The 27,904-nt window shown below is 37.2% G+C and overlaps 1 non-coding gene across 1 annotated transcript; it reads right to left on the bottom strand.

Annotated features, from left to right (window-relative positions):
* Positions 1-23,885: 23,885 nt before the first annotated feature.
* TRNAT-AGU (transfer RNA threonine (anticodon AGU)) lies at positions 23,886-23,959 on the bottom strand. The gene has a single exon. It is a non-coding gene; the product is annotated as a tRNA-Thr (tRNA).
* Positions 23,960-27,904: the final 3,945 nt, after the last annotated feature.

Genomic DNA, 27,904 nt, shown 5'->3' with positions numbered 1-27,904 from the left:
TGAAAATTATCGGTTTAATTTTTTCAGTTGTTTTCCAAAATAAAATATATTTCTTAAGTATCTCTAGGACGTAAATATGAAACGTGCCCCATGGTGGAATGCATGCGCATTCGCAGGCTCCAGCTAGTTTTACACCCCAAAATGCACCGCCTGTATTAGTTCTGTCTGACGATCTCAAATGTAAAATTTACAGTACGTAGAAATATCAGTAAAGTATTTTGCATTTTACATTTTTCATTTTGTGGGTTTGATACGTTGAAAAACATTTTCAAAATGTTTTACTCTGCTAACATCATCGCGGCTCTTGTAGAGAAAGCTAATCTGGTATTTACTCCAAAGTAATCATAGTTACTCCCTTACTCAGAAGCAGACGCACATTCGTACAGTGCCACCGCTTTATTTTATATATTTATTTATTTTTATATTTTTATTTTGAGCTGCAAAAACCATTTTACACTTCGAAAACCAATACATAGTTTGCATCCCTAAGTCACCAATGACGCAGTTGCAAGTATAGATATATGCACCAAGAATAAATATGTTATTTGAGCAAGAATGAACCGTACAATGCCGCCATTTTGCTGGTGTGGATATACAGTATATTTATCAGTAAAACGCGAGGGTTAACAGTTTCAATCGTCTGTTTGCGGATTTTAATTATTTTAAAATGATTAGGAATTTAGATTCACGTTAAAATTGGTTAACTGCCTTGTTACAAATTGTTCGAGTAGTTCTTTTAGAAAGGGAGATCGAAAATTGTTATTTTATTCGATCACCACCAAGGCCTAATTTGATAAACTTTGCCAACTTCTTTTCGTAGATATTTCAGTCGTCATTTGCTATTTGGTTTAAATAACCGGGTTTAAAATCTTCTCTGGTTTGGTTTAGGGCCCATAGCAATATTAATTTAAAAAAAATTGAAGCATAAATTTAATTTTCGTACGTTTTGTCACTTTGTTGCGATGACCAACAAAATGGCTACCTATTTAGTAGCTACGCGCGAAATGGTTTGACTTTTTGATCTCCCCTCTCGGTTTCCATGGAGACCATAGGCCCCTCCGTTAGGTGCCAACTATGTATTTTCAAAATGCATTTTGTATTTTGCATTTTGAGTTATGGAGGAAGTATTTTGCATTTTGAGTTATGGAGAAAGTATTTTTCATTTTTCATTTTGAAAAAAAAAGAAGCATTTTGAACAACTCTGAAAAATATTTACATATTAATAAAGCATATTTTTCCGATGAAATAGTTTTTGAAAATCAATATAGGCCCTAGCTACGAATTTTTCCCGCATTTATTTTTCGAAACGTAATTTGAAAAATTAATGTGTGCATTCGAAGTTACGTGTTTCAAGCAGTATAGCCCCAAATTGATTGTAACCTCTATTTGGGAGTTATTTATAATGAATGTATAATAATTGTTCAATTTTTTATTTATTGGGAATGTAATGTTGTTCCTTGGGTTTTAGTCTAGCTGATTATTATTATTATTTATAAAAACACGTTTTTCGCGAATTTTCCGATTGGAAAATGTTGACTATATTTGAGGCACGTTCGGTAAGATATCTTTCAAGGCTATCGGCGTGGAACTCTTCCATTGACGCACTCACCGACGCTAGAGCGCTATTTACAGCGAGGATTTAATGATGATCCCTAGATGTCTTCGCGAAAATATACTACACAACACAAAGATAAACACAAATGTTGTTTTTGAGGGTTGTTTTCAGCTTAGCAACTCGGACCATTTGCGTTTCTACAGACTCCTAATTTTTATTGGTATCAAAATTGCGCTATTTAAGATTACGAATAGTCTCAGCAAAATATACGTTTTATTATTGTATTTTAATTGAGTTCCTTACTTATTATCACTGAAATAAAATTTTGGTTCTTCTTATTTTTTTGATAATTTTTCTAAGATTCACCACAGTTCCAAAATAATACAATTAAATATTTTAAATCCATAAATTTGAATAAAAAATATACATTTATAATATAACTTCCTGTTGATTATCAATATAATTCCTGTCTTGCCACATTTTCTAATACAAAGTGATTGGAATAATGGCGCTCTGTTTACAAATACACCGTAATTGGAATAATGGCACTCTGTTTACAAATGCACCGTAATTGGAATAATGGCACTCTATTTACAAATGCACCGTAGTTGGAATAATGACACTCTATTTTCAAATGCACAGTAATTGGAATAATGCCACTCTATTTTCAAATGCACAGTAATTGGAATAATGGCACTCTGTTTACAAATGCACCGTAATTGGAATAATGGCACTCTATTTTCAAATGCACAGTAATTGGAATAATGGCACTCTGTTTGCAAATGTACCGTAATTGGAATAATGGCACTCTGTTTACAAATGCACCGCAATTGGAATAATGGCGCTCTGTTTACAAATGCACCGTAATTGGAATAATGACACCCTGTTTACAAATGTACCGTAATTGGAATAATGGCCCTCTGTTTACAAATGCACAGTAATTGGAATTATGGCACTCTGTTTACAAATGCACCGTAATTGGAATAATGGCGCTCTGTTTACAAATGCACCGTAATTGGAATAATGGCACTCTATTTTCAAATGCACAGTAATTGGAATAATGGCACTCTGTTTACAAATGCACAGTTATTTGAATAATGGCACTATTTTCAAATGCACAGTAATTGGAATAATGGCACTCTGTTTACAAATGCACCGTAATTGGAATAATGGCACTCTGTTTTCAAATGCACAGTAATTGGAATAATGGCAATCTGTTTACAAATGCACAGTTATTGGAATAATGGCACTCTATTTTCAAATGCACAGTAATTGGAATAATGGCACTCTGTTTACAAATGCACCGTAATTGGAATAATGGCACTCTATTTACAAATGCACAGTAATTGGAATTATGGCGCTCTGTTTACAAATGCACCGTAATTGGAATAATGGCACTCTGTTTACAAATGCACAGTAATTGGAATAATGGCGCTCTGTTTACAAATGCACCGTAATTGGAATAATGGTACTCTGTTTTCAAATGCACAGTAATTGGAATAATGCCACTCTGTTTACAAATGCACAGTTATTGGAATAATGGCACTATTTTCAAATGCACAGTAATTGGAATAATGGCACTCTGTTTACAAATGCACCGAAATTGGAATAATGGCACTCTATTTTCAAATGCACAGTAATTGGAATAATGGCACTCTGTTTACAAATGCACAGTTATTGGAATAATGGCACTCTATTTTCAAATGCACAGTAATTGGAATAATGGCACTCTGTTTACAAATGCACCGTAATTGGAATAATGGCACTCTATTTAAAAATGCACAGTAATTGGAATTATGGCGCTCTGTTTACAAATGCACCGTAATTGGAATAATGGCACTCTGTTTACAAATACACAGTAATTGGAATAATGGCACTCTGTTTACAAATGCACAGTAATTGGAATAATGACACTCTATTTTCAAATGCACAGTAATTGGAATAATGGCGCTCTGTTTACAAATGCACCGTAATTGGAATAATGGCGCTCTGTTTACAAATGCACCGTAATTGGAATAATGGCACTCTGTTTACAAATACACAGTTATTGGAATAATGGCACTCTGTTTACAAATGCACAGTAATTGGAATAATGGCACTCTATTTTCAAATGCACAGTAATTGGAATAATGGCGCTCTGTTTACAAATGCACCGTAATTGGAATAATGGCGCTCTGTTTACAAATGCACCGTAATTGGAATAATGGCACTCTGTTTACAAATGCACCGCAATTGGAATAATGGCACTCTATTTTCAAATGCACAGTAATTGGAATAATGGCACTCTGTTTACAAATGCACCGTAATTGGAATAATGGCACTCTATTTACAAATGCACAGTAATTGGAATTATGGCGCTCTGTTTACAAATGCATCGTAATTGGAATAATGGCACTCTGTTTACAAATACACAGTAATTGGAATAATGGCACTCTGTTTACAAATACACCGTAATTGGAATAATGGCACTCTGTTTACAAATGCACCGTAATTGGAATAATGCCACTCTGTTTACAAATGCACCGTAGTTGGAATAATGGCACTCTATTTTCAAATGCACAGTAATTGGAATAATGGCACTCTGTTTACAAATTTGTTAAGGGCAAAATTTCGTCTACTAATCTAAAAAATTACGATCACTTTGAAAACGCAACGTATTTAAATAGGCTTAAAAGTACCCTTTGCATCTGTAGAAGCGGTTAAATGCAAATTAAGTTTTGAGCAACAGTAATTATAAATCGAGAGCGTTGGTGTCAGAGAAACGGTTCAAATGACGAAGTCACGCTGCTTGCAATGTGATCCGCCGCAGAAGTTGTTAATCGCCAGAACTTCTGGCGTCGCTTTTTCCATGATTTGATTATTTGAGATTGACGGCATTTGATGTTTCGATCTGGGAGCGAGGTTAAAGGACCCTTCGAAATTATCAGGCTCAGCGCCCGGCCATCCGCCGCTGCTAATTTTTCTTCTTCTAAACTCTCTGGAAAAAGATTAATAAAGAGATCGTCTATCAATGATCTTCCTTCTTCGACAGATATCTCTCTCGTTAGTTTAAAAAAAATGCAAATAAGAAATGTTTTACTATAGCGTTCAAATAATGTCGAGGGTGTGCGTTTTCTTATCTAATTCTTAACAAGGACTGTAGAAGAATATCTATCGGCCGTCCCAATTTTGAAAGGCCTAATGCACGCTTATTATAGACATTTAAATATCAAAAGAAAGTGAAATTTTAGAAAGCGAAAATATGACGGCGTTTATATTGTTATAACGCGTTGTCGTGTTCTAAGGTTAGGTTCGCCTTAAAATTTGATACGCCGAGCTGCTTGCTTTGCATAAAAATTAAGGTTACGAGTTCAAGAACGAAATTTCAAGGTGTAATTTATTCAATTTTTTTTGGAAGGCGACCAGGTTTGGGGTATTTTTTTCTGCTTAAAGAGTATAGTTATTTGTTTCGGGTGTTGCGAAATATGGGCGAATTTCATTCCTTTTTTCGATAAAGTCCCTTTTTCCTTTAACCATACATCACATCACACCACGGCTCAAACGATCTCAAATATTAAAATTACACCGCGTATAGATGCTTACTTATATTAAACCATGTTTTATTTAGTTTTTTAAAGTTAGTATAGGATGTATTTTGGTTGCAATATTTTTGTTCCAAAACGTGTTTTGGAAAATCAGAGAAAGATTGCAAATAATATTAGCAAATATATACTTCTCTAGCATAAAATCAAGAATGTATTTATTTTTACTCGGGGAGAATGAATATGTCGAGACTATCGACGGACACGTTGAGCCCCTACCCCGTCACGCTAGGGGGGGGGGGGAGGGAAAAAGGAGGCGGTCTTATTTTTTGCGTGCTCGCAGCAGCGTTAATCGCGTTGAAAAACGTAATTTTTAAGAACCAATGAGATTGCAGTATTATTTGATTTTATTAAATCGGAGGAGCATACCGGGGGCCTCAACGGGTGGAATTGGAGAAACGCTAAAAATAATCTCGACATATTCATTCTCCCTGAGTATAAATAAATACATTCCTGATAAAATATATTACAAATTATTAATAGCGGGCTATATTTGAGAAATTACGTTTGACTATGCGTCCATAAGATATCAATTTCTTTTTGAACTATATTATTATACCTTTCGAGTAGTTGGTATCTATAGAGGCATATTTTTGGAAATTTTGAGTTAAAATCTGTAAGTTTTCAATCTAAGTATATATTTATTTATAGCGAAACTGCGATTATTTTGATAATTGAGTGATTTAATAGCTACACTTAATTACGGCCCGCCGTAATATATAGTTTTAGATTCTTCCCACTCATTCTTGGTATAATTTTCCGCTATTAATAATTTATAATATCTGGCAATTTTCTTATTTTACCAATTTAAAGGAAATATTCGTTTAATATAAATTAAAGTAATATTAATAATACGTAACCATCTGTTTTCGTTTAATTAAATCCCTAAATTGCGTGGCGGAGGCCTCTTAATTTCCAAGTTCTCGGTTCTTAAAACTGCCATTTTTAGAGGAGTTATACCAAGAATGAATTCAGCTTAACAGAGAACATGGAGCTCCAACTATAAATGATCTTTTCACGATTCCTGGGAGAGATTCTCCGCCTACACCGAGAGAGATAGTCTGAGATGGCACGGCAGTGTCTTCCCCCCTTACCTGGAAAAAGGGGGAAAGATTACGCCAGCAAAGGCACGGGGGGCGTGGTTTTTCTTTAGAGAATTACGAAGCGAACAAGGTGCTACCCGCGTATTATCCGTTCAGCCGAATCCATTAATTCTTGGCTATAGTTTGAGAGCGAGTGGGAGAAGATGGCGATAGGTATTAAACAGCGCCCTCTAGAGGAGGCGAGAGAAAGTAATAGTGACTCCGGGTGACCTTGATCTTGGGCGAGAGGCAAAAGAAAAAAGAATCCCGAAGTTACCTGAATTTGGTACTTTTAAGGCGCCATCTAGCGAAGTTAAGGTTGAGCGGATGAAAATATGTTGGAGTCATATTTCATGTTTTCATGTCGTTGGCAATCACGGAGCTGCCGTTTTCCGCGGGATGATGTCAGGGCGGTTACCCACTTGGCTCGCCAAAAGCCTACTTAGGAGGCCTGCCCTTCTTCCACGACCATTATTATGACTATACGTTACGACGTGGGGCCCTTCTTTCGAAAGCTATTGACGCTTATTTCCACGCCGAAGTTGCCCGTTTATTTAACGCCGGATAGTCGGGGATCAAGCTCTAAGTTAGTTTTCGATTCTTCCGATAGTCCCCTTCAATAATTTATCCGCAACCAATCGCTATTAAAACGCTTTGTAGGAATAATAGCGTACGCCGCCGCCGAAACGAGTAGGTCGGCGCGCCGCTGCTGAACTCTCTTAAAATGAGTAACGCCGCAGCTGACAATTTTACATCGGCGTCGGACTCTAATTCGGAAATGGCTCTAACAGACTATGACGTAACAAATTTTCCGAGATCAGTTTCGAAGCGATACAATGAAAAAGGACATAAATGAAAACGTTTGGGCTGCAGCGAGAATGCATTCTTTGGTTGTAGTCATAACAAGGTATAGCGAGACCCAATTTCGTTTCAATAACCTTTCGTTTTCCTTATCTATGTAGTTTGACTTTGAAATTGTAGATTACTCAATAACAGTAATTATACCCGAAATGAATCCAATGACTTCGTGAAATATCGTTATCTGAGCGTACTATCGACGACCCCGTTCATTTTCAATACTTTAATGGTTCAATTGACGAATGCCTTCCTACGAACAATTTTACAGAATGAAACCAAAGTTTACATTTCCTATCTGTTTACAGTTTATCTCCGCTCCGACATTTGGGCTAAATTTTGTAATATTTCAATGGTATTATCTGTACACCCCCTTAACTGTTTTTGTTGTTAATGTCACGGACGCTTGTAAGTGCTCTGGACCCCGGTCGGGGGGCTAAATACATAGCCCAAGCGCGACTGTCACAGATATGCCATCGTTATTCGGGCTTTTCAATATGGTTAGTATGATCATAAGTTACGTAATAACAATTAGTACGACCCTTCCAATTAAGCCCAGTTCAAGTCCAGTTCACACTATACAATTAATTGGGCCACTTTATTGTATCCAATCAATTGTAAGCGAGAAAATTGTATAGTGTGAACAGAATAGTTGTAACAATTGTTCCCACTTTTTCTGTCCACACTACACAGATTTCTTGCTTACAATTAGTTAGATACAATTAAGTGGCCCAATTAATTGTATAGTGTGAACTGGGCTTCACATTATACAATTATTTGAACCACTTAACTCTATCCAACTAATTGTAAGCGAGAAAATTGTATAGTGTGAACAGACAAATTGTAACAATTGTTCCCACTTTTTCGGTTCACCCTATACAATTTCTTGCTTACAATTAGTTGCATACAGTTAAGTGGTCCAATTAATTGTATATTGTGAACTAGGCTTTAGAGATCGGATTTTGGATAAAAAATTTCCCTTTCATTTGGTTTATATCCATCGTTTTATAGTTGCGAATAATATCCATATATAAACCGTTAAATGAAATTTTATTGATTATACGCAATTTTGGCGGTTAATTTATCTGTTCCTCCAAACTCTACTTCCGGTTTAACAATAATCTGTTTCGCCCATGACCATCATGAGTAATTTTAAGACGAGCTGTTACGAGTCTATAAAGCCCAGTTCACACTATACAATTAATTGGGCCACTTAATTGAAACCAACTAATTGTACAGTGTGAACAGAAAAAGTTGGAACAATGGTTACAATTTTTCTGTTCACACTATTCAATTTTCTTGCTTACAATTAGTTGGTTTCAATTAAGTGGCCCAATTAATTGTATAGTGTGAACTGGGCTTGAAAGCTAAGAGCAACAAACGCAGCACCCCACACAAGGAGCACGCAACCCGTCAAAAGTTATGCATTTTCTTGCGTACATTTTTCATTGGTTAGACGCTTTAGCGCCTACTGCCGTCGGAAGGGGATAATTTGGAAATTGTCTTCCCCCCCACCCGTAAAACGTTCAGTGTAAAGGTTCGTCCAATGAAATTTGTACACAACACTGCGTTAACTAGCGTGTTTAAAGGCTAGCTGCGTTCTCCTTGTGTTTGTTGCTCCTAGGTGCAATGGCAGGGCGTAGGAACCAGGGGGGGGGGGCAGAGGGGCAATACCCCTCCCTAGAATTTTGCTGGAGGGGCAACTAATGTTATTGCCCCCTCCAACTTTTTGTTCTGTTGAAATCTTCAAAAGGCTCAAATGCTCATTTTAAACTCATATTAAGCTTATAGAACCACAACTGATTTTAAATGTCAGTCTTTTCCCACCAATTTACATAGACGTAAAAAGTACACATGCATTCGGAGACGCTACACTCCATTAAAAATTCAAAACCATTCTTTAGACCCCTTTTCGTTTCTCTTTGCCCCCTCCAACTTCTAGAACGCTCCTACGCCCCTGTGCAATAGTAACGGGTAACGTTTTTCTAAATATTGCCAGTCATAACCGTTTTAAAGATCAGTCAAGGCTTATTGAAAATTTAAACACTTTTAATAGTCTTAGTCGATATGAGCAGAACGCCGAAACGGATTTTCGGCAGCGTTATCCAACTGCCATATTTTCAGAGAGAAGTGCTGCCAGACACATTTTTCGAAAATCTTTTTTCACGTTGATGTGTGTATGGGACGTTCCACTCTGAAAATATGGCTGACGATCACGTGATCAGAGATTTCCCTCGAAAAACGCAGCAAATTTGCGAGACTTGTGCGGCGTACATATCGACTAAAGCTTGTTTTCCACTGGCGCGCGCAACGACGCGTTTCTCAGCTTTGAAACGTTCAAAAGTTTTTACGCGCGTAAAGAATATTACATTACGACGCGCGCTAGTGGAAAACAAGCTTAAGACTATAGCAAAAAATACGTTTTTGTTCTGCTAAAGAACGATAAATTATGGAATCGGAACGCAAAATAGACTATAATATACTTTTAAAATTTCCAATTTCGCAATCACTCCGCGGCAGACTCATTAACCAAAATCATACGGTGACATACTTATTCGAATTATGTTACTAATGATACGAGGAAAGTAGACTGTACTATGGAGCCCTTTTAACTTGACACACTTAAAATAAGTGCAAATCGTACGTTATCGAAATTAGATAAGATTAGAAACTCGGAATTGTGAGGATAAAAGTGACAGCGATGATAATGGTTGTTAATCAGCCCCCGGTCACAGAAAGAAAGGCCCTCTAAATGGGCGACTGATATCAATAACATTGGTAACAAGGTTCTTACGTTCGTGTATTGTTCAAAATGTATCTGAGACTTGTCGTTTTCTCCTTGGAAATAATTGTTGTATTTCTACCTTTCGGAATGCTCACTTCTGGTTAGTGAAGCTTCCCTCAACACTGATTGTTGAGCTTCAGCACGAAACTCTTCGATATTCTTTGTTAGCATCTGTTCTCCGCTACGCCACTATTTACAGCTGAAATTTATTTTTTAACTATGTAGTAGGCGTCAGTGTGAGAAATAAGGCACTATCACAGGCCAATCGCCAGTTTAAAAATTAGTTGGGCCAGTTTAAAAATTATATGCTTGGGGTGTAAGTGGCCCTGGTGACCACTTAATTAATTCAAAGTTTTTTCCCTTCAAGATTTATAGTTCTTTATTTAACACACCAAAATTTTGAAATACCCATAATAACTAACCTACTAAGCCTATGCCCTAGCACATATTGTCAAGATAATTTGACCATAAATTATGAAAGCCTGATTTTGAAGGTTAAAAATGGTAAGTGGCCAGTGGCCAATTTTTTAATTAAACTACCTAGGCTCTACTGGCGGAGTGTTTAGCACTTTCGCCTCGCAGCAAGAGGAGCCAGGTTCGATCCCAGCTTGTGGCAATGGGTGAAAACTCGGAGCAACTCCTTCCGCGTTGAGTTTGCAAGTTCTCTACCCACTGGTTTAATGGGTTTTCCCCCGAGTTCTTCGGTTTCCCCCTTCCTTAAAAACTTGACGAGGTTAACGGTAATAGTTAGTGTAGGGAGCTCTTGGCTCGATCTCGTGGCATGCGGGGCTTGCCACCACCCTCCTACGCGTTGTAACCCGACCACCCGAATTAATGGCTTCAAAAGTCGCTTTTTGACTTAGGCCTAAGGTGGTGCCTTGGGTATTAGCCTAGCCTAGCTGATAGCTGACAGGTCCAGACCGTCCAGTTTAAAAAAATTCCTTATTTCTCAGCCTGGTAGGCGTAGCCTGGGGGAGACGCAAGGGCGCAGATCCCCCCGAAAAGTATGGTTGCATGTACAATTCGTTTAGTTTTCCACTTTTCACGATACAACTATAGCGAAAATCGATAATGATAATAATCAGCTAGGCTTAATACCCAAGGCACCACCATAGGCCTAAGTCATCAAGCGACTTTTGAAGGCATTAATTCAAGTGGCCGGGTTACAATCCAATTTAAATTTTTGTGCGTGCCAAAATACGGAGTGGTTAGCACTTTCGTCTCGTAGCAAGAGGAGCCAGGTTCGATCCCAGCTTGTGGCACTGGGTGAAAACTCGGAACTACTCCTACCGCGTTGAGTTTGCAAGTTCTCTCCCCACTGGTTAAAGGGGTTTTCCACCGAGATCTTAGGTTTCCCCTTCCCATAAAAACTTGTCGATGTTAACGGTAATAGTGAGTGTAGGGAGCTGTTGGCTCGCGTGGCATGAAGGGCTTGAATTTTAGAGAAACAATCAAATTTGAAAGTACTACATTTAAGTTTTAGAGAAACTATCAAATTTGAAAGTACTACATTTAAAATTCTGAGAAACTATCAAATTTGAAAGTACTGCGTTTAAATTTTGGATAAACAGTCAAATTTGAAAGTACCACCTTTAAATTTTACATAAACAATCAAATTTGAAAGTATCGCGTTTTAATTTTACATAAACAATCAAATTTGAAAGTATCGCGTTTTAATTTTAGACCAACTATCAAATTTGAAAGTACAACCTTTAAATTTTACATAAACAATCAAATTTGAAAGTACCACGTTTAAATTTTAGAGAAACTATCAAATTTAAGGAATGACATCTAAATTTCAGAATAATTACATTTAAATCTCACCATTTCTTATATTTGCCCAAACGAGCTATAAAGATACTAACAGCCGCCTTAGCTGTAATATTAGACGTTAAAGAGTTCCACTCGTTAACAATCCTATTTGTGAAAAACTATCGAAAACATTTGTATTTCCTGTACGTGTTCCATTAAAAACACGGAACGATTGACCGGTTTCGCCGCATTTCCTTTATATAAGTTCCCCGAATTGAAATTACACGGCGGTCTATTGAAAATAACTAACAAATATTTCGTTACATATTTTCCTATAGTCCTAGATAGGTGCCCTGCAGGAATTTCGAGGCTTTAACCCAGCAAATAGCGGCGCCATTCTATTCTATTTTTCAGCGGAGGCCCCCTATTTTCCTTTCCCGTCAACTGCTCCGAAAAAAGCCACAGGGCATATATATATTATACATAACGTCTTAAATACCGTATATGGACGACTAGTCCTCCTAAATAATGGATTTATTTGTACTCTGGAAGAATAACTGGCTTCAGACGATCCGAGGCCATCGTGGTCTAGTTGTCCCCAGCCGAGTGAGGGAGGGAAGGAAACGCGTCACCGGCGTGGGCTTCGATCGCTTCGGAAGACGTCACTGTAAGGAAACCAATGAAATACCGGGCTGATTTTACTTTTTAGGGGGGCGGGGCTTACTGTTAGAGCGTGAGGTGGATCGGGAGCGACGCTAAAAATCGTCTCCAAATTTCCATTCCTCCGTATAATATATAAATTCTTGTCTCTATTTAGAGAAATTCACCGACTATACGTAAACTTTAACGAACGCCACCTAGGTAGCGTAGTTGTTAGTTTCTGCTCGCAATTCCCGCAGATCTACTCCCGATAAGAAATCTGATCGCTTTTTGAAACGTAATTGAAACGTTAAGCTAAGGATTACGCGCTGAATTTAAAATTTTATTATATGCCCGAAAAAGATTGTTTATCAAAAGTAAATAATATAATCTTAAGAGTGAAGTAGCCATCTATATATATATATATATATATATATACTTATAATGTACTTTGAAATAAATTAGTGTTGTTAATTTTCCGGAAAAATAAAATGCGGAAAATTTTCCGTAAATCTGAAAAATAAAAAATTTTAACATAAATTACTTTTTAAGGGTTTTTAATGTTTTTAACTTTTTGGCGATATACAATGTCTAATGTCAGTAAACAACTACAAAACATTAATAATGTTACATTGTTAATCAGTTTAAACTAGTCTAGCGGTTTAGTTTTACTTTTAAATTCCAAAAATTGAAGCGAAAATGCCGCTTTATTTAAATTTGCAAACAATATATTAGACTAATCATGGAATGAAATTTTTTTTATTTTTTTCGGAAAAATACTGAAAATTTTCCGGAAAAGTGACCTAGGTCATTTTTCGGAAAATTTTCACCCCTTATAGGAGTGTAGGGGTAGTTTTAATCCGTACAATCTACTTTCCCTACAAGTTCTCCCTACACGGTTTCAGTGACGGCCAAAACGCTGATGATTTCGGTTTTTGGTTTTTTTTAGCAAATAGCGAGTCTAATTCAGTATTTAATGAAATCACTTTTTTATTTATATAATTATATTATCTATAATATATTTATTATTTCTGAGGATTTTGGAAAATTGTAGACCCAAATGTGATTTATAAAATTTTTCGAAGGGCAATTTGGGGGGCTACTAATATATTGTTGGTACCCCGTCTGAAATCTAAGAGGGTACAATTCGCTTTCGGCAGTGTTATTTTAAAGTTTTTGGGCCGCCACTTAGCTGGAATTTCTCTACCATTGGAATCCACGTCGAGGTTGCGAAGGTACACGTTTAATTTTGACGACGTAGACGGATATCTAAGCCCTAAGATATATTTTATAAACACAATTTTATTTATTTTTCAACATCAGTCAAAACATCGTTTCTTTTTACTTTCGTACAATAAAATAACTCCGTTGTTTTAAAAATAGCTTTTGGAAGGCCCTCTATTGGGGTTTAAGCGTACAATTCTCTAGTTTATAAAAACCACGTGAGCTAGGGTTTTGGGGGAAAATAACTTTGACTGTTTTTACACTTCTCGCCTTTAACAATTTGAAAATGTTTTGGCTAGGAGGCCAAGAATGTTTTTGGGGTTTCTGTGTCTACGAGGGAGTTCGTTAACCGTTTCAAATATATTTCGCCTTCTTTTATGGCGATTCATTTCGTCACTTGTCCTCGAACGTTTGTCGAGAGCCGCGAAAATAAATTGACGCTCTATTCTTGTCTAATTTTTGGTTCAACAAGCTCCTGAAAAATAGCTTAGACTTCTGCAGACAGTTCTTCAGGGTGTAATATCGCCGGTGACGTTAAAAAGGTGCTGAGTGTATTCTGTGGCAATCGGCTTATGTCCGGTCTTTCCTCGCCGTGTTTATTGTTTACACCCAAAACGTGACGAGTGTTATAAATTTCGTTTTATAGAATTTGAATAACAAAAGGAACTGTTTAGTTCGGGCTACCTCTCTCTCGTCTGCTACCCGGGGTAACGTGAGAAACGATGGGCTTTTTTTCCTTTCAGCGATGACATGGCTTGATTGGTTTTGATTCTCAACTAACACTGTTTTCTTCTCGAGGTGGATGACTTGTAGCTGAAATATATAACACGAAACTAATTCCAAAACCATGTAACTCTACTTAAGCGATTTGTTAGGCGTTCTTAGAAATGAACGTTACAACCAGTGAAGTCTTTTGCGGGGGGGGGGGGATGATATTTTTGGGGACCATTTTTTTCTAAGTGATTTGGAAAAATTGAAAAATAAAATGTTATAAACCAAGGCTGCCCCCCCCCAATTCAATACCCTTCTTTAAGCCCCTGATTTTAACCTTCTTTTATATTAAAAATTTTAAAACAGACGAGAAAAAAAAGTTTTCAAATAGTTTAAAAGTAAACAATTTTGCTTCCCATTTTTAAAAAGCATTGCGTAATTTCATTTTGAAAATTGAAATCATATTTTACTAAAATTTATTTTTTGAAATACCTGATTATGGAACTAAAGTATAAAGAATATATCTCTTAAAAATTGTTAGTACAGAGGAATCCGTCTATGGACCTTCAGTGCCTCCCTAACCGTTCTAATTTGAACTTAGCACTCATCTCGGGCTAATCTATCTAGTCTTCTATCTAGGAGCACAAACAAGGCACCCCACACAAGTCGTACATTTTCTTGCCTTTTTCCAGATTTGAAGAGATTTAGAATTTTAGAACTCTAGGGCTATTTTTCAATAGGATCAAGGGATTTTCCCGCCAAACTGCGGAAGAATACACCGCATCACGGTTCAAAAATTTCCACCTGTATTACTCCGCTTTTGCTTGTGAAATGTAACAAGTTGGCAAGCCAAAATATACCTCTCCTCGGAAGAGTTTTTAATTTTCAGTGGAGCGTAACTGTATCCGTGGTTCTGCGGTAGAACGCTCACCTGTCGTTCAAGAGGGCTCGGGTTTGAATCCCGGCCGATTAAAAAATTATACTACACCCAATGACAAAAAGAGGGCGCTTTTGGAAAAACCTTTTCCCTGATTCGAAGAAACTGGGTACGCAGTGATTACCCTTTGCCCTGAAAATGCGAACTCGTTCGCAGGCCTGACAGACAGACAGACTGACAGACAGACACACAGATACGGTGGTTGTATAACCCCTCCTGGTGTACAAAGTCCCCTCGGAGAGGTAAAAATTACAGGGAAATTTACTTATTTATAAACCATATTTTTTCCTATGAAATAGTTTTAAGCAAGCACTAACAACTCACTATTTTTAATTTTTAAAACATATTTTGAATAACATTAGCAGTACAGGAAGACACGAATCCTGGTCTCTAAGGGATATTTTTTATTGTAAAGTTTTCGATGTTTGTTGAACAGGCAAAATGAAATCATGTTTAGACTACTGATGTCCCAGTGTATACAACAAAACCAGAAAAAAAACTTCCGCGAAACATTCCATCTATACATATTATCATAAGTATATAAATATTTTTTATAGAAGTATACATCTTAGGCGTATAAATTATACAAGCTCATTCCATCTGCTATAGTTCAGAACACTTCAGTAGAAATCAATGTTACCTGAGACAACTTAGAGCCTGTTGCAAAAGTATGTTTGTCTAGGATTTGCCAGTACAATTTCTATGGTCGAATCCTCGCCATGCCTACTTTTGCAATAGGCCCTAAAGTGGTCGGCATTAAACTTTAATAACCATCCGAGTAACTTCATTATCTGACCAATAGATGGTCTTAGTCTTCTTTCGTTTTTTAAAGGCGCACTTTTAAAATAAAACTTTGCACTCAATCATCGTGTTAATTTAAGTAGACAAGTTACCCGTTTTCTGTTCAATCGCTAGTTCTTAGTTGTAAAATATTTTGAAACAGGGTTGCCATGATCTTTTTTTAATGTAGAAGTCGATGTTATTCCGAATGACGATGGTTGAAATTACTTTAAATTCAATTTTTAATTGGGAAATATTTTTATGAAAATACTAATTTTTTTTTCTACGTATGAATTTAGTGGCAGACAATAAATTTCACGAACTATATTTCCGGCGGAGGTCGAAAAATGCCCGCCTTTGGTAGTGGTCGAAGGTAACAGCTAGGAGCAACAAACACAAGGAGAACGCAGCTAGCCTTTAAACACGCTAACGAAGGGTTGTGTACGAATTTCATTGGACGAGCGTCACGAGCCTTTACGATGAACGTTTTACGGGCGGGGGAGAAGACAATTTCCGAATTTTCCGCTTCCGACGGCAGCAATGTACGCAAGAAAATCCACGACTTTTGACGGGTTGCGTTCTCCTTGTATGGGGTGTTGTGTTTGTTGCTCCTAGGTAACAATGACTTCGAGTATACCTTCGCAAGATCGTGGCAGTTTTCAGTGGGAGCTATGTTATCGGCAAACCACGGATGTTTACACCGCACCAGGGCTAAATATTTACCGACTAAAGATGTAAAATGTAGGAAATAAATTGCGTAGGGATATGTACTTATTTATAAACCATATACTTTCCCAATAAAATAGTTTCGAAATCAATATAAAAGTGTATTTCTCCCCACACTATTTTTCTCCCGAAACGTCTTTTTGAAAAAGTAGGTCCTTTTAAAATTAGCAGTACGCAGGGCCGGATCCTGGGCCCATAGGAAGATAAGGAGTCTAGGCCCCTTTTTCACTCGCTGCATTTACTCTTATCCCTGGAACTAGGCTGTGCCTGAATTTCCCTGATTCAGCGTAGAAGTCTTGAGCTCTACGGTTATATTACTAAATAAAAGCTCCTAACAATCGTCGACTAAATATGTGATAATTATGCAACATTGCGATTTAAGGCTGCGTCCGTAAACTGCCAGGCAGAAATTTGGCTAATTTTAAAACAGAATCTTCTACCTAGGAATTACTCCAATATAAATTACGATTGATATCATAGATTTATGCCTTCGAATACAGTAATTACGATCACTGGAGGGCCCCTTAAAAGGATGGGCCCCTAGGCCACGGCCTAGGTTGGCCTAGGCGGAAATACGGCACTGCCAGTACGGGAATACGAATTATTATTTCATAGATATATACTTCTGTAACTACGAATAACGATTGTTGGCGATAACGAAAAAACTATATAATAGAATAAATAAATCCAAAATAACCTCATTAAAATAACAAGGTACACTCCGTGATAAAAATGGCGAATAATAGCGATAAGAATCACTCGAGAACGAAGAACAGGTCTTTTACGAGGAGTCCGCACTTTAGATTGGCGCATTAACGCAGGGGCCCTCTTGCAAAACCTGTCGGATTGAAGCACCTCACACGGTAAATTTAGGCGTTTGGCGGTATTTTGACTAAAGCCTGTCGTATTCACACCATACAGACAACCTACAAAAACATTTAAACTCTTCTAAGAGCGAAAATGAGGTTGTTGACAAACTAATTTAATATTCACGATAAAATCGTCCACTTTTTTTTATTTTGATAGTTTTTGCTTTGATTAGTTTTTATATTATTTTTTTATCGCTTGACGTACTTATTATATGTGTAATTGGTGTCGCTACTTATCGGTGTTGCGATAACCCCTTTGACTAGTCTTACTCAACGTTTAGAGGTCCCTAATGAGATAAAGCTTCCGCGGTTAAAGAACGGTGGCTTTCCAGTCGAAGATTCTAGAGTCTTAAGCAATTAGCTTTAATTTTCATAAATGATTGAAGACCCTAAAAATATTAGATAATGAGCGAAATAATATATCTCTGATTTATTTTTTATTGTTTTTGTCGTTTTGGATTATCCTAGGCTGCTTGATTATCGTCTGAATTTGGTGTAGTGTCGTTTTCTCTTATCCGAACCCTACTCTTAACTACTTATTAGTTGGTTGATGGAAAACACTCGTTAAAATAATAACTAACACGGAGACGACCCGAGGTGTAACGCACCGATTTTGTTCAAACTCGGGGGTTTGGTAGACCTTCATGTATCTTGAAAAACCCTAAAGGGAAATGTCCCCATAGACAACCGTTTTGCCATGGCAACCAAAAATGTTTTTGACAACACAAAATGGAAATTTTCCTACTGAAAATAGCATGGGAATCTGACCAATTTTAAAAAATTTTAATTTTTGAAAATGCTTAAAATAGAAAATATAAACAAAAAAATAATGAAAAAGTTCGAAATTAATTAAAAAAAATTATAGAGATAACTCATCGTCTATGATTAAGTGAAAAAACTAAATCTATTTTTCTATTAACAATACAGTGAACAAACTGTGATCATCATCAGAAAAATATGAGAAAAATAATAAAAAAAATGAAAAAAAAACATATCTTCGATACTATTTCATTGTTTTAGTATAAAAAAGAACGTATTTATTTATACTTAAAGAGAATGACTATTTTTGAGACAATATTTAGCGTTGCTCCCAATAGCTGGGAGGCTATTCTGTAAAAATCAAAAATGACAATAAAATCATGATCCGTCAAAAATGACAATGCGCGTGTGCAGAAGAGGCTGATATCGAAATATCAATCCATCGATAGTATTGGTCTAATTCAAAATCGTGGCGGTCTGTAATGCCGACGTAAGTGATTTCAATGAAATGCTTCGACAAACGGTCGATGGTGCCAATTTAAGTCTTGGGCACCAAAAATAAAAAGATATTTTACGTCCGCTTAAGCATTTAGTTTATGATTTGACTAAAATACCGGATATAGCGTAACATACTGGCATTACTTAAAATTGAACTTACACAATCGATAGTTTGATATTTCGATATCCGCCTCTAATGCACATGCGCATTGCCATTTTTGACGGATCGAGATTTTTTTACAATTTTAATTTTGGCAGAATAGCCTCCCAGCACCAGTAACCTCCTAAACGATATCCGATCAACCCGATTTCTAATAGTTCTTTTTATAAACTAACGTGGCCTTCTTGTTGAAATGTTGCTCTTACGTCACAGTCTCTTACTTTGACAAGTCTACGAGCGCGCGCTACAGTCGCGAGGAATATAGCTTTTTCTAGAGCTCGTGCAAATCGCTCGTGCGAGGAATACACTAATAAAGCTGGGTCTTGTGACGTAAGAGCAACATTTTAACAAGTTGGGCAAGACCACTTTTTATTTTATAAAATCAACTATTGGTTGGGTAAAACTTACGTCTTATGACGTGTTTTTCTTGCCCGCAGAACGTTTGATAAGGGGGGGGGGGGTTGAGTAGTAGAAAATTTTAACCCAAAAACGGACCAGATTTTTATAGATGTATTTCAATTGATAATGAATAGAAAATTGAAGAGTTTAGAGAGTTAAAGTTTATTTTGATACAAAATCCATATTTCTTAAGAAAATTAAGGACCTTTTTTTAATATTGGCTATTTCAAGCCATTCTTACTTTTATTTCCTAAATTTTAAATTTCAACCAAGCATAAAGTTGGGGGAGGGGGGGCAATTACATAAGTTGCCACCCCCAGAAAATTGTTTGCGAGTGGCATTGCCCCTGCCCAACCCCGGTTCCTACACCCCTGAATCGTATCGACACACTTTTTCCGCCCAATTATAAATAAATACACTCGGCGTAAATTCAATTTGAAATGCATTTTGCAGTAGGAAAATTTTAAAATTCAACACTATTTTTAAAATTGTTATTCTAATTTTTGGTTCAATGCGCAATTAAAGCTGGATATATTACGATACTTTGAGCAATATTTAATCTTAAACTCCAGATACGAAAAATAAAATAAATTGCACATTTCGTGTTTTCGATTTGGCGCGATCAATCTTTGAAATGCGCAAATGAAAGATTGTGTAAGGCCAGCCATTTCGACGAAAAAGCTCGTTTCCGATTACTTTGTAACGTTTATAAGGATATAAGTAGACTGTGCAGACGTTTGACGTTCCGCCCAAAATCCATTTGTAAAGAGAGAGAGGGGCCAACCTTCACTGCCCTCGGCCCACTGATGGGCATTTTCTTCAAATTCATTCTCAGCTCACAAGCCGCACGTGGTAACCTGACATTTTGGTTTCTCAGACACTTTGGTTTCTCAGCGAATCAAATGTCACTCTCATATCCACTCAATATCAATTGTTTACGGCTAAAGCTCTCTCTCTCTCTCACGCTCAACCCAAACAAATTGTCTATTCCGGTGCAGGTCGGTTCAATCAGGTAACCGAACATAGAAATTTAATTATGGTTCTTTAAAACTACTGAAATCTTTAACTAATTTTATCACACTACCTATTTAATCAGCAAAATAATTTGTAAACCTACCAAAATAATATAAAATTAGGCAAATTCAACATAAAAACTACGTGTTTATAGCCCTGGTTTTCTAGCTAAAATTAATTATCATTCACTCGATCAGTTGGTTTAAAGGAAACATGAACTAAATCAAAAATTGTCTGCTAACACGTGATACGACTGGTTTTTAACGTAACTAGCGCCAATCAGTAAAAAAACTTAAATTTGAATTATCGATGAGCGAGATGCTTATTAATAGCGAAACTTAGTAAACACCATTTTATTAAATTTAAGATATTTACATTTCTTTATTTTGATTAACATTATTTGGAATATCTTTGATGGGTCGAAATTTCTCCAGTAGGTGTACCATTCGCCTACGTACTTAAATTTACTCCTAGGGTTCAAAATTGTCGTTTACTATGAGACAGTCGAGCTAAGTAAAAATAACAATAATAATAATAATCAGCCAGGCTAATACCCAAGGCACCACCTTAGGCTTAAGTCATCGAGCGACTTTTAAAGGCTTTAATTCAGGTGGCCGGGTTACAATGCGTAGGAGGGTGGTGGCAAGCCCTTCTAGCCACGTGAGCTACACTAACTATTACCGTTAACCTCTACACGTTTTTATGGCTTCTCTCTCAATTATTTAAAATTTCCCGCTCATTATGTCTCCAAAGGCGCTCTAAAATGAGCGGAGGTCGCCCATCAGTGGTCTCAGCGAGTGAGACCCCAGAGAAGCGCTTTTAAAAATAATTTCTTTCGCGGTCGTAAACATAATACCCGGGTTTTGACATTCCTGAATGTTTGCTATATTTACACGCGGGGCGCAAAAGTTCTCAATGAACTCTGGCAACGGCTACGGAGCCTATCTCTCGCTCGGGGTGAGAGGAAACACCAGAGGGAACATTTTTGGGGGCTTATTTTGATAAAGCAAGACGCTGTCAGACTGACTGGGGTACTCTCCGCCGCCAACGGAGGTGCTTGTCAGTTCTGATTGGACGAAGCTGATCACCTCATACGATTTATTATGGCGCTCGCTCTCTCTCTCACTATCGACGGGGGGATCAACCTTAAGAGTAACGACGAAAAAACAAATTGAAACAAATAATATCATTGACCATCGATGTATGAATAGTGACGCTATCAGTAGACGCGTAAAGATAACTGATAACGCTGTTTTTTTTATTCTAGGAACATTTTTTTTTGCGGATATAATATTAGGATTTAGTTGATTATATGATACATCTTTTGGTTCGAGCGAGTATATATATCTTAAAGATTGGTCCAATTTTAATTTTTTTGCGAGGTTAATAACTTACTCGAAAAGATACCACACTTTGATCTTACAAGGAGACTACCCGAGGTGGTTAAAAACGATTTTGTTGAAACTCGGGGGTTAGGTAGACTTCATGAAAATTCTAAAGGGGAAAAAATGCAATGGGCTTTAGTTTTCCTATGGCAACCGAAAATGTTTTTGACCTCTCCATTTAAAAAAAAGCATGGGATTTTCTCGGTTACCCAAATTTTGTTAAAAATTGATAAATTTTACCCAAAAACCTTAATCAATTTTACCCAAAGTAGGTCAAATTTCTCTTTTTGGGTAAGTTTTGAAAATATAATTTTTTTAAGTAAGTAAGTACCCTGTGAAACCGAGAAAATCCCATGCTTTTTTAAATGGAGATTTTTTGTTTGAGAGTTCAAAAACATTTTCGGTTGCCATGGGAAAACTAAAGCCCATTGCAAGTTTTCCCTTTGGCAATTTTCATACTACCATAAGGTCTATCTAACCCCCGAGTTTCAACAAAATCGGTGATAATCACCTCGCGCAGTCTCCTTGTTAGTCAAATACGAAGTCTATTATGTGCAGTGGGGTAACTAGGCAAATGCACCTAATATGGACCGCATTGGGGCCCCACGTTATTTAAAGGGGCCACAAATCTAAACGGTCCACCACGACGGGGGAACTGCCATTGGTGGGCTCATTATTTCTAGTTGTTGATGCAAAATGATACTACACTTTGCACTTAGTCAAACGATGAATTAGCTTAAAGGCCGACTACATAAATATTCGGTTTACTCTATCTTTCACTGGAACTAGGCTGACTGCATGGCACACGTGTATTGCAGTCAGCCGACTTCCAGTGAAAGACAGAGTAAACCGAAGATTTATGTAGTCGGCCTTTAAACAATATTTGATAGCAAGTCACCTATTTTCATGTTGTGTAATTTACTTTGATATTAGCTAAACGATTAAGAACCTTAAAATATATTTTATAAGGAATTATCAGTTTTGTTGAAAATATACAATGATAGTGAAACGATTAATAGCAGGCTTTAAAATATATTTTACGAATTCGACTATTGTTTCCAAAGCAAAATATTTTAGGTGTGCCTATCTACACATAAATATTTTATTTTGGCTTTTTACAGAATTACATTAAAAAGTATAAATTAAAGAAAAGTGTACCAACTGATGTAGGGGTAAAATATGCACTTGTTTGGATAAATATAACAAGTACGCCTCTCGTTATTTAAAAAGAAAAGACGGAAATTTCACTTTTTCCCAGGGCTTTCACTTTTAAATTTAAATAGATAAGAATAATTTTAGCGCGGTGCGCCTCAAAGGAAAATGCTCTCGGAGCGGCTTTTTTGCAATACATATCAGCCGAGTGTTTATACACTAACAGATAAAAAACAACTATATACATTATTTCAAAAACAGACACTTTATTTTTTAGGAATAGCCCTAAGATAAAACGTTAGTCTAGTGTTGAAATTCTAAAAAAATCAACCGCTATCATGCAATGGAAACTTTTAGGGAAATTTTTATTTTATATATATATTTTTTATCTAGCCATATATTTTCACGCGTTAATTTTTAATATATAGGTCGAAGCGTCTTAGATGGGTTCCGTGCGGTTTAAAATTATACGGGTTAAGCGTTGGTGTCTAAGGCTCTAGCCGACACCATAGCGTGGGACTCTAAAAAAAAATACGGGTGAAGCTATCCCTCGTTTACGATAGGTGGATTACACTCACGTGTGGTATTCCTCATTCAAATAATCTCTTTATAATTTGCTTTGTTTGAAAAGCAAAGTAGAATTTTGGTTTGTTTTTAGCCAGTCTGGCGGGGCTTTAAGGTTCGCATTATGGATTTTCCAGAGGTCGACGGTCATAATAATGCTCGCGTGTGTCTTGAGAATGGAGAAATATAAAAGAGTCGAAAAATGAGAAATATTTTGCACCTGCCTCTTTCCTTTTGATCTCTCACTCTAATTTGTTTAAAAAAGGGGTTTCCACGTTTTCCGTGAGAAACTTTTTTACCCCTTTTATATTTAGAGACGTTTCTGAGGGTTTGATTTTCACCACTTTTTTCTTTCCCAAACGAAGTTTCCCAGAAAGATTGATTAAAAACCTAATTTAATTCGCTTCCTGCAAGTTGGTCGTCAATAAAAATGGGTGGCTCGCGTGACCGCCCCGAAAAGGCACCGGCGAGATTCGAACTCACGATCTCCTGTTTACTAGACAGGCGCTTTAACCAACTAAGCCACGGCGCCTGCGTCCATGGGTTTTCAATCAGCCTAAAATACAATTCGTGAGTCTAACTGTAACAATAATTATTGATATAAGTAACGTAACAGAAAGAAGTATGACACTATTTACGTTACTGACACTCTCGCCCAACTCCGACTAAGACTCGTAACCTAACTTGAGTAGTTTGGCTGTAGCGTAACTAAGATAGTAACCACATTTACGGCAATTTTCAAATATTGTCACCGAACTAATTATTATTAATTAGTAATTTCCCCTGTAATTATTATTAATTAGTAATTTCACCTGTAATTATTATTAATTAGTAATATAACCTAGGACATATTAAGACACTAGGGGGCTATGTGCTGAACTAAGTTAAATTCGTTCGGTGAAAATGTTTGCTAATTGTCATGCTTATGCTATCAAATATAACGCGATGCTTAATAGGGATTTGTCACTATGACGTCATAGAACGTCACCCAAGTTTATTCCTATAGAGTAGTATCGCTCTGTAGCTTTGGACTATGGCCGCCATTTTGAGGGCAGTTTTTTATCTATAGGGAAAAGCATGGGTGACGTTGACATACGTCACGCCGATATTACTCTATAGATAAAGTATTGTAAAACAACATGGCGACCATGGCTAAAGCTATGACTCTAATTACCATATTTCTCTATATTTTAATATATTTAGGAAATTTATTTCAAATATATTCTTTAATAGGAAATTTATTTCAAATATATTCTTTAATAGGAAATTTATTTCAAATATATTCTTTAATAGGAAATTTATTTCAAATATATTCTTTAATAGGAAATTTATTTCAAATATATTCTTTAATAGGAAATTTATTTCAAATATATTCTTTAATAGGAAATTTATTTCAAATATATTCTTTAATAGGAAATTTATTTCAAATATATTCTTTAATAGGAAATTTATTTCAAATATATTCTTTAATAGGAAATTTATTTCAAATATATTCTTTAATAGGAAATTTATTTCAAATATATTCTTTAATAGGAAATTTATTTCAAATATATTCTTTAATAGGAAATTTATTTCAAATATATTCTTAAATAGGAATCATCAATATAAACTTGGACAATATTCTTAGTCGATACGACCAGAACGCCGAAACTGAATCCACTCTGAAAATATGGCCGACGATCACGTGATCAGAGATTTCCCGCGAAAAACGCCGCAAATTTGCGAGACTTGTACGGCGTACACATCGACTAAGATGACCCGAATCTTAAGCAAAACCCTCATTCTTCGAATTGCATCGGCCTCCAGCGCTCCTACCGAGAGAACCGCGAAACATTTCCACCAAAATACAAAGCCGGGGCGTTAAAACGTAAGCCGACGACCTACAGACATAATTGTTTGCATTTCGGAAAAATGTCTTGATAAATGCCCAAATTTGATGGGTCATATGTACTATCACGAGGTATGGAAGAACGGGACATTGGGTTAGAACTTATATACCGGTGCAGCTGGGATATCAATCATCCTATATCACCGGAAGTCTCATCATAATGCCCCCGATAACGTCCACAGCGAGAACCGGTGACCATCGGGGTTGGACATAAGGATATTTTATTTTTTGGTAGTCAGCCTGACTAGTGAGCCTCATATCTTAATTTATTTGAATAGTCCCTGACTAGTGGGGGTAAAAGGCGGTTATAAAAACAATAAGGACAGCCAACATTTTGCTTTACCCGTCAGAATTAAAATAGGAGTTTATTTTCATTTGAGTTATATGACTTTTCCAATTTTCGATCGAAAACTAGATTTCGAACTTCGAGATCTCGACGAATGGTATTCGTTAAATATTTCGAATAAGCATAAATCAATGCAAATTGTCGAAGTCAATCTCGACATGGTATAGCCTATAGGGTATCGAAATCGAATTCCCGTTCGAATGTTTACAGAATAGCCCCCCAGGACATCTCTTCCAGAAACCCCGTATTCTCGTTTTGGTCTTCACAGTTGATCCCCACGACGTCCACCAACATCCACCATTAGATAAAAGTGACCGTAATGTAATAACTTTTAAATTGGCTTACCCCAATCAAGCCACCCTTCAACCCACACGTATTTGTCGGGACTTCTTCAAAGGGGACTATGGCAATTTTGGGAGCTACCTTTCATCCATCAATGATGTTGAAACCGGTTGGAATGCTTTCACTAATGCGTTATATCACGGTATCAGTATCTATATGTGCCCTTCCGTCTACAAAAGCAATCCCGTTCAACCAAAGTTAACTTCAGGTACGCCAAATCTCACCAATTCAAAACTGCTGCCCGGAAAAAAATATACTCGTGCCAACTCCCCAACAAGAGTCTGCCCACGATGAATATAAGAAGGCCCGCAACGCCGTAACTAATGCGTCACGTAAAGCTAAAAGTAAATTTGAAAATGGCCTTACGAACCAAATCGCTTCCAATCCCAAAGCTTTCTTTAACCACGTGAATAGACTCCGTAAAAACAAATTAACTATGACCGAAATGACAGCGCCTGATGGTACCACTGCTACTGACCCTGCCCGTATTGCTGATATCCTCAACCAAAACTTTATCGCAGTATCCTCTAACCAAGCCTCTCCGTCACCAACCACACTCCCGTTTACCAACGAACCAGGTAGAGTACTTACCGAATTCCGTTGTGATGTTGATTCCGTTCTTCGACAACTCCTAATGCTGAACCACAACCAAGTGGCTGGGCCCGATGGCTTACACCCCTACCTGATAAGATGACTAGCCCCATCATTTTCCACCCACTCGCCACAATAATTAATCAACTTAAGCAATAGTACGGGAATTGTGCCAGGCTTCTGGAAACAAGTCACTATCACTCCTATCCACAGCCCTTCTAACTAAAGACCCCTTGCCAATACTAGCCGTGTTACACGAACATCTGAGAGAATTGTGGATGTACACATTCGTCATTTCTTGGATGAAACTGACTTCCTTCACCTTTCCCAGCATATGTTCTGACCTTAACATTCTTGCACAACAACCCTACTTTTAGAAAACGTGGCTCGATGAAGGGAAATCAGTCAATGCCATCTACCTTGGTTTTTGTAAAGCCTTTGACACCATCCCTCATCAAGAGCTCGTAAAGTAGCTGGAATAACTAGTTAAGTTAGAAGAGACCACCTATCAGCTGGAATAACTGACAAGGCGCTATTGTAGCTCTCAAGCTTCATAACTGATAGGCAATATTCTGTGGCTCTCCAAGGACATATTTCTCGTCCCCTAACTCCACTGAGTGGAGTACCTCAAAGGAGTGTCCTGGGCTCAATTTTTCTCAATTTTTATTAACTCTCTACCCAATGTTGTTACGCACTCTCGTATATACCTTTCCGCGGACGGCTCCCAAGCTAATCCGGTGGATATGTTTAAGATAACCTTCTCCTCCATTTCCACGTGGGAGAAGAATCACTGCATGTCATTTAACATCAAGAAGAGTTGTGTGCTCTATATCGGTTAACATAATCCCTCAACCACCTTCCCACTAGATGGTATCAGCCTTCCTAGCTAGGGCTAACTCCATTGTTCGAGACCTAGGAATCTGGATGGACACCAACCTGAACTATAGCTACCACACTTCCAAGGTCATGAAAAAGATCAACTCCGTCACGGGTCTCACCTACGGAACTTCTTCTTTTGGTTGCCACGACTTATCCGCACCCTATATACGTCGCTGGTTCTTCCCCACATAAACTTCGCGTCAGAAGTGTGGAGGCTATCTCTACTCAATTGGTGACCAAGATAGCCTTAGGAAAGCTCACAATCGCTTTACCAAACTGACTCGCGGCCTAGAACACTTATCCCCCGATGACCGCAACACCACACTCAAACTCGACTCGTCCTTGAATCTCAGACATGTAGTGAAGAATATCTTCCAACTCAGGAGTATGTGCAAAGGCGCCTCATCAGTAGACCCCAACTCTTTCTTTCG

Source organism: Leiobunum rupestre, chromosome 4 (genome assembly GCF_980474605.1).
Source record: "Leiobunum rupestre chromosome 4, qqLeiRupe1.1.hap1, whole genome shotgun sequence".
Taxonomy (NCBI): Eukaryota; Metazoa; Arthropoda; class Arachnida; order Opiliones; family Sclerosomatidae; genus Leiobunum; species Leiobunum rupestre.
Note: the sequence above shows the minus strand (reverse complement) of the source record. Positions and strands in the feature narration are given on the sequence as shown.